Source organism: Aulostomus chinensis, chromosome 1 (genome assembly GCF_037954235.1).
Source record: "Aulostomus chinensis isolate RoL2024-O1b breed Wild chromosome 1, RoL_Achi_v1.0, whole genome shotgun sequence".
Taxonomy (NCBI): Eukaryota; Metazoa; Chordata; class Actinopteri; order Syngnathiformes; family Aulostomidae; genus Aulostomus; species Aulostomus chinensis.
This window is the reverse complement of record NC_141320.1, coordinates 56,344,533-56,357,994: the sequence shown is the minus strand read 5'-3', so window position 1 is coordinate 56,357,994 and position 13,462 is coordinate 56,344,533. Positions and strand designations below refer to the sequence as shown.

The 13,462-nt window shown below is 46.2% G+C and overlaps 1 non-coding gene across 1 annotated transcript; it reads left to right on the top strand.

Moving 5' to 3' along the window:
* Positions 1 to 9,851: 9,851 nt before the first annotated feature.
* trnaa-cgc (transfer RNA alanine (anticodon CGC)) lies at positions 9,852 to 9,923 on the top strand. Its single transcript has one exon. It is a non-coding gene; the product is annotated as a tRNA-Ala (tRNA).
* Positions 9,924 to 13,462: the final 3,539 nt, after the last annotated feature.

The window sequence follows — 13,462 nt, the reverse complement described above, 5'->3', positions numbered from 1 at the left end:
TTCAACTGTTGATGGTCCATATCAGACCTCTGCAATTCACCGCCAAGCCGCTAGGGGGTGTGGCTTTGTCTTTGTATTGTTTACGGGGCTCTTGTCGGATTCCTTGGTTTTCTTCCGGTCACAGACAACAATTGTTGGCCATTTGTCAGTCTTTGTAGTGCCAAGAATAATCCTTTCTTCGGCTTGGTCCATTTTTTTCTTGGAGCCTTAACCACAGAAACTGTGAAAATGGCGGTGTTGTTGTGCTGCGACTGAACCGGAAATGACGTTTTGAGCGGACCAATCACAGTCCTCGACGTTGACGTCACCACGCGTCGACGCGACACGGAGGCAGGATTTTGTTGGGGTTTGCGTCGACGCGACGCAGAAGCATAAATCAGGCTTTAGTGGTTTCGAATCTCACGCCAAGCCAGGGAACCAGGGCTTGAATCTGTCACGTGATCACTGCCGGTCGGCGAGGCTTTGGACGTCACTAAGTACGGCATCAATACGCGTTTTTCAAAACGAAATCCTGGATCGCTCCACTCATCACTACCGCTGCTACCAGGTTAGCGAGTTAAGGAAACGTTAGCGAGTCTGGAGTGGCACAGAGAACAGAGCTTGGACTCTGCTCGTTTTGAAGAAGAAGAAGAAGAAGAAAAGAAGCGGAAGGCCTCGGTCTTTGTCTCCTGAAGGCTGAGTGGCGCCGGTAGAACCTCAACATGTGCGCCGCGCAGCTGCTGCGGGTGTCGGTCCAGGAGCGGATCCTCGCCGCCGCTGAAGACTTCCTGCTGCAGCTGGGAGAAGGAGACTCAGCCGCTGGAGTCCCGGTGCTGAGAGCGCTGCTCACCGAGCGGCTGGCGGCGGCCGCGGAGCAGATCGTGGCTCAGCTGGAGGAAACCGTGGCGGAGTACGAGCGGGAGAACCGCCGGCAGAGGTTGCTGCTCGATGCCGTGCTGAAGCCCCGAGTCAGGCTGGACAGAGCAGGTGAGTCCCCCAGGGACCTGCTGGGCCCCTCATTCAGCCAGGAAGTGGAGCTGCAGCAGGGCCGGTTCTAGACAGGCATTTGTAAGGGGGCACATGGTGGCGACTGAGGCGGGAAAGGGTGTGATGGTGTTGGGGGGGGGGGGGTAAGTGGGTCTCTGGATCACTGTTGTTGTCATGTAATTGGATTGCACTTTGTCAGACCTTCACCCTCAGACCGGTCCAACCTGGTCCCACATGAAGGCTAAAGCCCAGTTCACTCCAAGATTTTAGGCGTCAGTGACTTCCCTCCCCCAATCAGGCTGAGGCATTCATGACCACCACACTACAGTAATGAGGGTGAACAGATCCAAGACAGTGGACTGGGAGGTCACATGTGATGTGGGCCAAAAAAAAGGACACCCAGCACTGCTGGATATCAGGACTTGTGGCAGTGACTCAAACGGAGCTGCAGCCAATGACAGCAGACACGGGAGCTCTGGCAGTGGGGGAGTGACGCAGAGCCACCAACTACAATGAGGAGGGGCATGGATTCTATGAAGGGTTCACCACATCCTTGGACACAGGATTTTTGGCTCCATGGTAGCGCACTAAGGACCTGGAGGGCTGCGTTCTGCTCCGCCTCCATGTTTACAATGAAAGGGGCGTGCGCTGCGTCCAAGACTTTCCTGGCCAGCTGTGCAGTTGGCCACGCCTCCTGACGGGGAAAATCCTGTAGTCTGAACACTCCTGTGCGCCAACAAATCTTGTAGTGTGAACAGCAGCCTGATTGAGCGTCGATGGTGTGAACAGCAGGGCCTGTCGCTAACAAAAAGTAGCATAGTTTGAACAGGGCTTTAGCTTCTGCTGGTGGAACTCTGAGGGTCCCTGAGGCCCCAAACCCCTGACCAGGAGGAGGTGGCAGTCCCTCGGGGCCAAATGAAAAAGAAAACTAAAAATATATCTCTCATCAGATGACAACAACTAAGTCTTGACATCTGCCTTCATTGGATGGCCTGCATCAAATATATTCAAACCAACAAGAACACTCGTCACTGTTGCCAATAGCAACAAAAGTAAAAAGGGTCGGCCAGGTTCTTAAAGAGAAATCCCTTCACCAAGTCTTGAAAACCAAAACTGATCACTAGAAAGTAAATCAATAACATAGAACATCCATCCAGATCTTGAGAACCAACAACAGAAATGATCTGAACTGGACGGTCCAATTCTGAGATCAACTTACAAAATAAAGTCAGAATTATAAGAGCTCTCAATATAGCCGATATTTACCAAACTGAAGGGTTGGCGTTGTGTTAAACCTCTTTTTTGCAGAGCCGGAAAACCTGGAGAGAACCCACGTAGGAACAGGGAGAACATGCAGACTCACACAGAAAGATCCTGTGCCTGAGCAGGGGCTAGAACCCAGAACCTTGTTGCTGTGAGGCGACAGGCTGAACCACTGCACCACCGTTCCTCCTATAATGGAAACTATACAGGCCTATTAAAAAAATCTTTTTGTTCACTGCCCAGCTGGCCTGGGCTGGACCGGCCATAAAGAATTGTCCCACTTTTCCCAGTGGAGAGGACGTCCCTGGACCCCACACACTGACCAGGACACTGGGAGGCGGTACTCCTGCTAATGCTAGCCAGCAAGTGTCTCCGGTCTTGTTGTGTCCATAATCTGGGTCCTTGTGTTCTGACTGAGCAGGAGTGGAACAACATGGAAGTGTTTAATAGTGTTTTTAGAACCGTGAAACCTCACCAGGCTCAGGACCTGCTGGGTGCCATCTTGGCTGCTTCCTAATCAACATGTAGGTGGCGCCGTCAGGTTTCTGGGATGCATCCCTGTCGCCGCCATCTTGCTGAGACCCTTGAACCTGTTCACTGGATTGCTACTGCTTTTGGGTATTTGTGTGGAAGAGAAACACCAATACTAAGTAACAGGGGTGGAATCTTTGACTCTCGCACGATTCGATTCTGATTTTTGTCCAGTTTGCTGACTGGTCGTCAGTAGCAGGACGTCTCTTTTCATTGAGTTGATTTCTGTTGCTGTCTGTTGCTCCACTGTTTCAGAGTCAAATGAAGAGATTTCTGATGTTGCTGTTTGTGTCCTGCAGATGTGGAGCAGCTGCTGGTGATTAAAGAAGAGGTTCCCCCTGAGCTGCAGGACCCAGAGCCCCCCCACATTAAAGAGGAGTGGGAGGAGCTCTGGACCAGTGAGGAGGGAGGGCAGCTTCAAGGGCAGGAGGAGGCTGATATCACCACGTTCCCCTTCACTCTGGTCCCTGTGAAGAGTGAAGAGGACGAAGAGAAACCTCAGTTCCCACAGCTTCATCAGAGTCTAACTGAGGAGAACTTGAAAGAAGAGTCTCTGAGCAGCAGCCCAGTTCATCCTCTGAAAACAGAAGCTGATGGAGAAGAGTGTGGAGGACCAGAACCAGAACCAGCCAGCAAGGTAGATCCAGATCCACTTGTACAACCCCAGACTGAAGACCAGATGTCAGACTCTTCTGAAGCTGAGACTGAAATCAGTGAGGATGATTGGGTCAGACCTGATAACACGGCCTCCTCTAAACACAAGGAACCCTTTGGCTCAAGGAGGAATTTGCTTCAGAAATTGAGCCCAGGACAGGAAGGGACTCATTGCAGTTCAAAAGATCAAAAAGTACAGACTGAAAGAGAATCAGAAATCATCAGGAACGTGACCTTTGGTCCTTCTGAATCTGAGACAGAAGTCAGTGAGGATGAGCATCCTTTTAGGTGCTCAACATGCAGTAAAGTTTTTAGATTTAGAAGTGGTTTAGGTACACACATGAGAACACACAGTGGGGAGAAACCATTCCCCTGCTCAGTTTGTGGCAAAAGATTCACAGTCAAGGGACATCTGAAAAAACACATGAGAACACACACAGGGGAGAAACCGTTCCCTTGCTCAGTTTGTGGCAAAAGATTCTCAGTCAAGGGACATCTGAAAAAACACACGAGAACACACACAGGGGAGAAACCGTTCCGTTGCTCAGTTTGTGACAAAAGATTCTCAGTTAGTGAACGTCTGAAAACACACGAGGACACATACTGGGGAGAAACCATTCCACTGCTCAGTGTGTGGCAAAAGTTTTTCAGTTAGGGAACGTCTGAAAACACACACGAGGACACATACTGGGGAGAAACCATTCCCCTGCTCAGTTTGTAGCAAAAGATTCTCTGTAAAGGGACATCTGAAATCACACATGAGAACACACACTGGTGAGAAACCATTCTCCTGCTCAGTTTGTGGAAAAAGATGTTCACAAAAGGGAAATCTAGCATCTCACATGAGAATGCACACTGGGGAGAAACCATTCTCCTGTTCAATTTGCAGCAAAAAATATACAGACAATGGAAATCTCAAAAGACACATGAGAACACACAATGGGGAGAAACCATTTGCCCCGCCCTGTCTCTAAAGTTGATCAAGAGTATCCAGATAATGTCTCTAGCATGTCTTTGGGTTGTGGGAGGCAGCCTGCTGAAAATGACACTGCAGGAGCCTTTGGTGAAGTACCTTTTTGTAGTAGTACACATGCAGTATATGCTAAGTACAGGCACCCACACAGACACAGTGGTCCGGCTCAGGCAGAATGCGTTGCCGCTGGGCACTAGTGAAACAAATATGCGGTTGCTATGTGACGGATTGGTTGGATTTCTGATGTATCAGGACCAGGACTGACGTTAGTCCCTGACCAGCCGGGAGTAACACACAGGATTAATTTTTTTACAGTGAAGGTCTTCTTCTTCTACAGGTGAATTAAAGTGTAACAGCTGTCCACACACCTTATAACTGTCCTTATAACTCCGTCATGTAATAAACTTTCTGTACTCTTTCAAAGTTCTCAGTGCTTTTGTTGACATGTAGAGGCCCTACTTGATCACCACAGAGGTGTTCTGCTATTTTGAGTGGATGTTATTGTTATGATTTTTCTGCTTATCTGCTGCCCCCACGACCTGCGTTGGGAGCTAATTAGTAGTATGCACCACAACTGGGTTCCATTTGCAGTCGTTTGAAATAATAAAAACACAAGAACACACCTGAGGTTCCTTTTTAGCTGGAATTTTCCTTTAGGAGCTTTAAGAGTGAGGAGAAGGATTTTGAACTCTGTTCTGCATTGGTGATGTGGTCTCTCCTCCTAGTTCCTGTCCATGCACATGCAGCTGCATTCTGGAGCAGCTGCAGTCTTGAAGGGGAGGTTCACTTTTTTGGACCTTTGGCCTTCCCAGCTCACCCAGGGTGCTACCAGCAACTGGAGACAGTTTTGGACCCATTGGGTCTGGTCCTGCTGACGCTATCTGCAATTCTAGTGCTGGTGCGAGTTGTTGATAGAATCATTATGGATCAAAAACTTTTCATGTGTCGCGTTTCTTTTTGTGGGTCAAACCTCAGATCACAGGCGTAATTTTACCTCTCCTCTAGTCAATAGTAGTGGACTGAAGTTACAGCTTACACACAAATATCCAGTCATTTCTACCAGTGCTGTCTCTGTGCTGGGCTGGGCTCTAAAACCAGACTAAAACCCTAAAATCAACTCTTGTTATGGAGGAAGTCACTCAGCTGATTAGCAGCTGCTTTCTCCAGGATTTTAGAGAGGAGGGGAGGTTAGCTGTCAGTCCATAGTTGGCTAGAACCTCAGGGTCTAGAGGAGGCTTCTGAAGCAGTGGTTTCATGACAGCTCCTTTCAAGGACTGTGGTTTATGTCCTGTTACTACAGACAGAGGAATCAGATTTAATAAAGATAGACAGATAGATTGATACTTTATTAATCCCCAAGGGGAAATTCCACTTCCACACTCAAATGCCTGATACAGCGATCACAACAGTCACAATTATTACAGGTCAATCGTAATAATGGTACACTTCAGAATTAACGACAGCACATATACATTTGTTGTGTATGTACGCTAAACTTGAACAGTCCGTTGTCCCAATGGAGGCAAGTGAGAGTGAGGCCTGCAGCCAGACTACAAGGTCGGCGCTGCCACCCCAAGGGAGGTGGAGAGGGCAGAGGCAGGGGTCAGGAAATCACGGGGGAGGGGAGGATAGTACGCGCCATTTACGTCACCAAGGCAGAAGGAGTTCTCCTGGAGGATAAACAATGGGGCAGCCGATAAGGAAGCTGTGGGTTTGGGCAGACGAGCAAACATTCCAATCTGTCTTCTCTTTCAGTCCAATCCAAATTGTAAAGTCAAATTTCTTGTCTTCAACATCACTCTCCTCTTCGCAGAGCGGCCAACTGCTCCGAGATGGTTTCCATCTTGGGTTTCAGTTCAAGAGTCTGTTGTTGCCCCGCTCTGCCAACCTCAGTCATTGCGTTGTCAATGACTGAGGTTGTGTGAGCTGCACATCACATCAAGTGTTGATGCCCACCAAGGGTGTCTTTTTAAAAAGAGGAATATTACGCCTCCATTTCACACAGACAAGACGGCAAATTCCCGCCTCTACCAGGCCGCAAATTTGGTACATTTTCTGTCTAAAAAGGGCTGGAGAGAGATGGAGGTGAGGGAGGAGAGGAGACAGAGAGGTGGGGAAGAGAAGAGAGAGAGACCAGACATTATGTTTGCTGCTCCATTTTGATTGTTGCTCTCCAGCTTCAGCTCAATAAAAACCTCTTCATCACATCAGTCCCATGTGGAGCTGCGTTGTTCCAACAACACTGAGCTCTCAGCTCATAGCAGTTCTACAATAAAGGTTCCAACACAACGTTCCATTGATCCATGAACAAAGCAGGCAGTGAGACCATGATGATGTCACATCTGTCCAATGTCCAGATGTCAGAGCTGAAAATGATACGATGCCATGTTCCCTTCAACAACAGTCCAGCAGAAAGCCACCATGAAGACCTGAGGAGAAGCAAGGAAGCTCACCACAGTCAGGAACTCCCAGTCACCTCAACAAGGTTTCTGTCCACTCACGTTCAACCAGACCAGCAGATCACCTGCATCCCCACTGCCTCACCACCAGAGGGCAGTAGAATATTAACCATAGAGGCTCCCACTGAGGAATGAACACCACCACCAGCAGACGGCTCTCCCTCCCTGACAGCATTTCAAGGAGATGAATGATGGATCATCAGACTCCACCATTAACTGTGACTCAGGGCCGCTCCCTCTGCTCTGACTCTCTTTGATTGTTTGTCTTTGTTTTATTCAATCAAGTTGTTCCTCCTCTCTCCCTTCTTGCTGCTCTACAGTGCAGTAACATCATGAGTTGTGTCAAACCATCTCTGTCAGCTCTGCGAGTGTCTGGAGTGACGTCTCCAAGGACACTTGCTGCCAGGACTACAGAGTAAACAACATCTGTTTGCATCTGGTTTCAACTGTACTTTTCCTCTAGGTTCAACTTTGCTAGGTTACAGTGACTTGTGTACAGAGTAGTGACTTGATCAGCTGGTGGTGATGATGTAGCTTTAGGATGCTAACACAGTTGTTACTCAGGGCACCGCTGGTTGTAATTTAGAGTCCAATGAGAAACGCTCAGTCTCAGGTTCCAGCTTATCAGTGAGTTCTTTGAGGGTCAGAGACTTACATACAAATATAAAAACCAGTTGAAACACTTCCTGGAATTTTAAGAGGATTTAATACAAACAAGGAAGCACGTAAGACAGAGTAATAATACCAGTAAAGCAATGAAGGCACATGGAGGATCAGACATGAATCAAAAGATTTATCTGAGACTCAAGTGGACGGCAAAGGTAGCAGGTGAGAAGATGTTCAGGATGAAGGGTCAGTGACCTCCAAACAAAGAAAACTCCTGAATGGAGGTTGAGCAGAGTCTGAGGAGTCAGGTGGAGCTGGCAGTGAGACAGGAGTTGAGGCCTGAACAGACGCAGCACTGGTCTTTGTTACTGTGACAGCACGACAACCAACAGGACCTGCTCACGTTCTCAGCTGGATTGTTCTCATCAATGTACGGAACCTCTCCAACGACCTGGTGGGGGGACGGCCTACCAAGCCTCCACCTCAACGACCGTGGCTCCCACTGGGATTCACGATGCTCTTCTCAGGCACAAGGTGGCTTCTCTCTGCTGGTCAGGATGGAGATTCAAGGCTCACAGGAGGTCAACAGTATTGTGACCGTGAAAAGGGGGAGAGGAGAAGTTCTGTTTAAAGTTAAAGAACAAAGAAACAAAAAAGTAAGCAGAAGAGGAAGAAAAGAGGAGAGACGGACCAGCAGCTGGAGGAGCTCATGGAAAAATAAGAAGCGCTGAAGAGCCTGAACCCAACCCAACTGTAACGGATGGTGTCCTGACTATTATAATAAACTGGTCCGCCGTGGGGGGTGACCTTTGACCTCTGTGGGGCTGCTGGCCAATCAGCACCCTTTGCCGTCCTCAGTACTTCTCAGATATTCCTGTATTAAACAGGTCAACAGAGGGCAATCATGCATCCCTCAGATCCTCCAGAGCAGGGGTTTTCAGTTAAAATTCTCCTGGGTCCAGTTTTCAAACCTCTTCAAGCTTGGGTCTGGAGGCCTAGCACAGTTTTTCATGACTGCTGATTTCAGTGATGGGCCCACGCCTGCATGTTAGCCAGCAGTCGAGCTGTGCTTTATGATCCAGGGGCATCTTTAGCCGATGGAGGTAGACTTTAAGCCTGTTGTATCAGTGTCTGTTTGGTCAACAATGAACTTTCAGATCGAATGAAGTCGCCGACATTTCAATAATAGTCGTATTTATTGTCTGCTTTTTTTCCACATTAACCTTAAGCCTATTGTCCAGCAGGGGGCAACATAAAGAGAAGAGTGAAATGAAAATGGATTCAAAAATACTCAGAATTTACTGGCTTTTGACTGCATGTATATGACTATGTGAGTGTGTGTGTGAGTGTGTGTGTGTGTGTGTGTGTGAGTGTGTGTGAGTGTGTGTGTGTTTGTGTGTGTGTGAGTGTGTGTGAGAGTGTGTGTGTGAGTGTGTGTGTGTGTTTGTGAGTGTGTGTGTGTTTGTGAGAGTGTGTGTGTGTGTGAGTGTGTGTGTGTGTTTGTGAGAGTGTGTGTGTGTGTGTGTGTGAGTGTGTGTGTGTGTGTTTGTGAGAGTGTGTGTGTGTGTGTGTTTTGAAGACGACTTCTTGACTCCATTTTTGTTGTCACTCTTCTCTTAATTTTCAGTTTCACTCATTAAAATGAAGCAGCTTTGACGTGTTTACTTCTCTTTTACGTCAACAACTTTGGTCTTTAAGCTCCTGACAAACACACCACACGCCACTCACTCTATAGATTAAATCTGCTGATAACACAAAACACGTGACCCTGTGACCCTGCATGACGTTTTGCTCCAACTTTCCAGAACTAATAGGAGGAACAGCATGGATCGTTCTGAGCAAGAACTCTGACATCACCATCGTCATGAACAAGAAGGCAGTAGGACTCAACTTCAACAAATCTGAAATGTCCCCTTAAGCTCCTGCTACTTTGAACTGATGCCTAAACCTTCAGTTTCCATGCATCACTCAGAACCTCTCACAACCCCAGAAGAACAAGCAAAGGTTTGGAGCAGTAAAGCCTTCAATAATGACATCATCATGTTTGAGGGTTTTCTTTCCTCAAACTGTTTCTACCAACACGACAGAATCCTGGAAATATTTCAGGTGTTGACCTCCCAGCAGCCTGAAGGTCAACCTGCATTATTTGTTATGTTGCTGAGCAGAGGAAGGAGCTCAATGGTAGAGTGCTAGCTTAGCATGTGAGAGGTGGTGGGATCGGTGCCCTCGTTCTCCAGAAGACTTCAGCTTGTTCTGTTGTTGAGCTCTGATGAAACCACTGACTTTGAACCACACACAAAGTGAAGGAGTGACTTAAGATTGATGGCACCTGAGGAGCTTCTAGGTTTCCTAAAATCAACTGGAAATTCATTCACCAGTTAAACAGTGACTCTACCAGAGGGGATGTAGCTCAGTGGTAGAGCGCATGCTTCGCATGTATGCGGCCCTGCGTTCAATCCCCGGTATCTCCAGCTGGTCCTGTGTAGCCTTCATCTTACCTGCTACAGTGATCCTTAAATGTGACAACAGTCGATTAACTATCAGAAGACATCTTCTACATGTTCAAGGTGGGCGAACTTTCCACAAATATTCAAAATTACTTTTGAAAATGAAAACATGGATCAAACCTGCCCTGTCAATCACCCACAATGGGCGGATCGTCCCACTCCCTATCAGGTTCCCCACTCCGTGACCCAGGAGGCTCCCTCTCCCTATCAGGACTAGAAATCTATTGGGGTCTCCCTGCTCAGGTAGGAGTCCTGCCCACAACGTTAAACTGTTGATGTTCTAGAGGAGACAACATCTGATCTTTGTTAGATCCACCAGTCAAAGGTTTTCTTTAAAGGCTGTAGCAGCTGAGAATGAGGGAGAGACAGAATTAATGACCATCTTAGTGAGGACATTTTGAAACATGATGACATTTTGCCCCAGTTATTATTGACTTGTAGCACTGCAAAAATCATCTCCCCTCCAAAAACCCTCTTCTCCAACTCTGTACTCAAATTGTCTCCTCATCAGGCACCACAGGATCCAGGACGTTCAGTCAAAAAATCATTAGTGATTTTAAAAATGGCCATCAGACACAAAATAAGGCTTCAAGCAGGTTTACAACTTTATTTCATGTTGACACATTTTGTCCATTTTGCCTCCACACTGTCCTTCATCACAGCATTTAACATCAGGACTGCGCCCAGATCAGCTCCATGACCTCATCCCAGCACCACAGTACCGCCCAAGTTCATCAAGGATGGCCAACATGAGCAGGTCTAGATTCACCTCCATCTTTGGAGGCTGTTGAATTTCCTCCTGAGGACCGTCAGGCTGTTTCCTTACTTTGCTGTGACCCAACAGCAGACAGCAACAAGGACTGTGGTGAACTTGGTAAAATCACCATCTGGAGTCTGGACCAAGATGCTGATGTGATCCTTTGATGAGTTTAGAATCAGTCAGAGATCAATGCTCAGAACCCAGAGATCAGAGACTGAATTCAGACATCAAACACAGAATGCAGAGATCAAAGACAGAATTCAACGATCAATCAATGTGAGGAACCAGCGTCTCATGTGAAGATGCTTCTGAACTCATGAAGTGAAATCCTACCAAATAGAGATGAATGAGTCCAACTGGACCTGAACAGGAGAGAAATAAAGGGGTTGTTATGTAATTGCTATTTATTTCCAGGCCATGTGAGGGTTGGATTTTGTTCTTTCATGTTGAAGTGAACTGACAGTGGGACTGTGGACCTGGGCTGAAGTCCAGCTCACTGCTGGTTTAATAAACCACCTGATTGTTTTTTCCAATCAGCTCTGATCTGATGGAAGAAACAAAAAGCCAAACTTCATTCGTCCGTGTCCAAACTCCAAGTCTGTTGATGTGCAGCACTCCAGTTATTTGTTTCTTTCCAGACAGAAGCAGGTTGGTGGAGGAATAAAACCTCAAGAGTGAACAAACAGCAATGAGAGAAGTGAATCCTGCACTCAGAGAAGTTGTGTCTGCACTCGCCAACCAGGAAACGCGTCTATCTTCTGTGTGACTGAGGCAGCTGCTGAGAGCTGCGTTTCTCAGCTGTGTGGGGGCGGGACTCTGTCTGGCAGACAGTTGACCTGTCAATCACACACAATGTTGTGGGACACAGACACAAAATGCGAGGTGCCATTTCCATTCTGGGTCAATCAGCTCTGGGACTGTTTTGTCTTTTGAATGAAGAAATGCCTTCATTTTGGGTAGCAGCTTGTAAAAATGCCCCGGCTCAACCACCAGACCTCTGTGTACACTGTCAAGAAAAAAAACTGTAAAAAAAACAGTAAAAAGTCTGACAGCAGAGTTTCCAGACGAACACTGTCAAATTACAGTAATGAACTGTTCCACAAAATTACATGGAATAAACTGTAAAAATACACAGAAGGTTTCACAGTCCAAACTGATGAAATTACAGTCCATTTAGTGTTGATAAATGTGCATTCAACTGCAGGAAAACAGGCCCATCACGTAAAAAAACATGAAGAACAAGGACCTTTCAGGTTCTTCTCTAAGTTCAGGGCTCTTACTGGTTCATTTATGAAACAAACCAGTCTATGAGCAGGAATTTCCCATTAAAAAAGTTCATTTGACAGTGGAAAAGCAAGCATAGTCCATCAAAATAGCCAAGTTTAAGGTCAATCACTGTCAATTGAAGCTATTTAGTTGTTACTTTATGAAACTGAGCCAACTTTCTACAGTGATTTCCTGTTAGATTCTGGTTTCTCCAAGTACAAAAACTATGACAATGTATAAACACAGAATCTGTACTTTGAACAATAGAGAATTTCTGCATATTTACAGTATCAGTCCATCACTTTAGAGGATTGGAATGTAAAAAAATCATTGGACAATGGAAATCATTTATCCTTTAACGAAACAACTTCAGTGCAGAGTTGATAACTGCACTTCAAACTTTGAACTGGTGTCCACATCAATGTGGAATTTGAGGAGGCCACAGCCACCAAATTTCCCAGAGTTCTTGACTATTTGCAGTCTCTTCCCTTGGAGAAGTCAAGTGGAACTACAAGACAAGGAGCAGAAATCCAAGCTGCTGGTGGACCACGTGGTGCTGTGTTGATGCTACTTTCACACTCAAAGGGGATCGTGCAGGAATGTTCCACACGGTTGACCAAACTTCCATTGCAGAAGAGATTCAGGCAGTTCCACCCACGCCATGCATCCTTGTATGCTGTAAGTGTGAGGCAATACAATACAGTATGTTTCAGTGACATACATTTAGACAGAAGACCTGGGTTTATTGGGTGATGCTTATTGACATGCCAATTGGATTGTGGTGCCAATATGGCTGACTTGGTCGGTGTAAATCTTATCATCACAAAACAAAGTACACACAAATGTTCAAATTACTTTAGTCCCCAAAGGAATTTCAGGCACCTGAAAGTGACTTTCATAAATCTGTGTCTGTGTACAGTACATGTCCCTAAAATGGACATTAAAATTATTGGTCCCCAATCTCAAGGATAAAATGATGCCACAGTGATGTAGTGAGAATTGCTAAAAACCTCAAAATGATGCTGACAGGAATGTAGTGAGAGTTGCTACTAACCTCAAAATGATGCTACAGTGATGTAGTGAGAGTTGCTAAAAACCTCAAAATGATGCTACAGTGATGTAGTGAGAGTTGCTACTAATCTAAAAATTAAGCGACAGTAATATTTTAAGAGTAGCTACAACCCTCAAAATGATACTGACAGTCATATAGTAAGATTTGCTAAGAACCTCAAAATGATGCTAAAGTGATGTAGTGAGAGTTGCTTAAAACCTCAAACTGATGCTATAGTAATGTAGTGAGAGTTGCTACGAACCTAAGAAATCATTCTACCAAAAAAAAAGAAAAAAAAAAGAAATGATTCTCCACTAATGTAGTGAGAGTTTCTACTATCCTCAAAATGATGCTGACAGTGATGTAGTGAGAGTTGCTACTAACCTCAAAATGATGCCACAGTGATGTAGTGAGAGTTGCGACTCA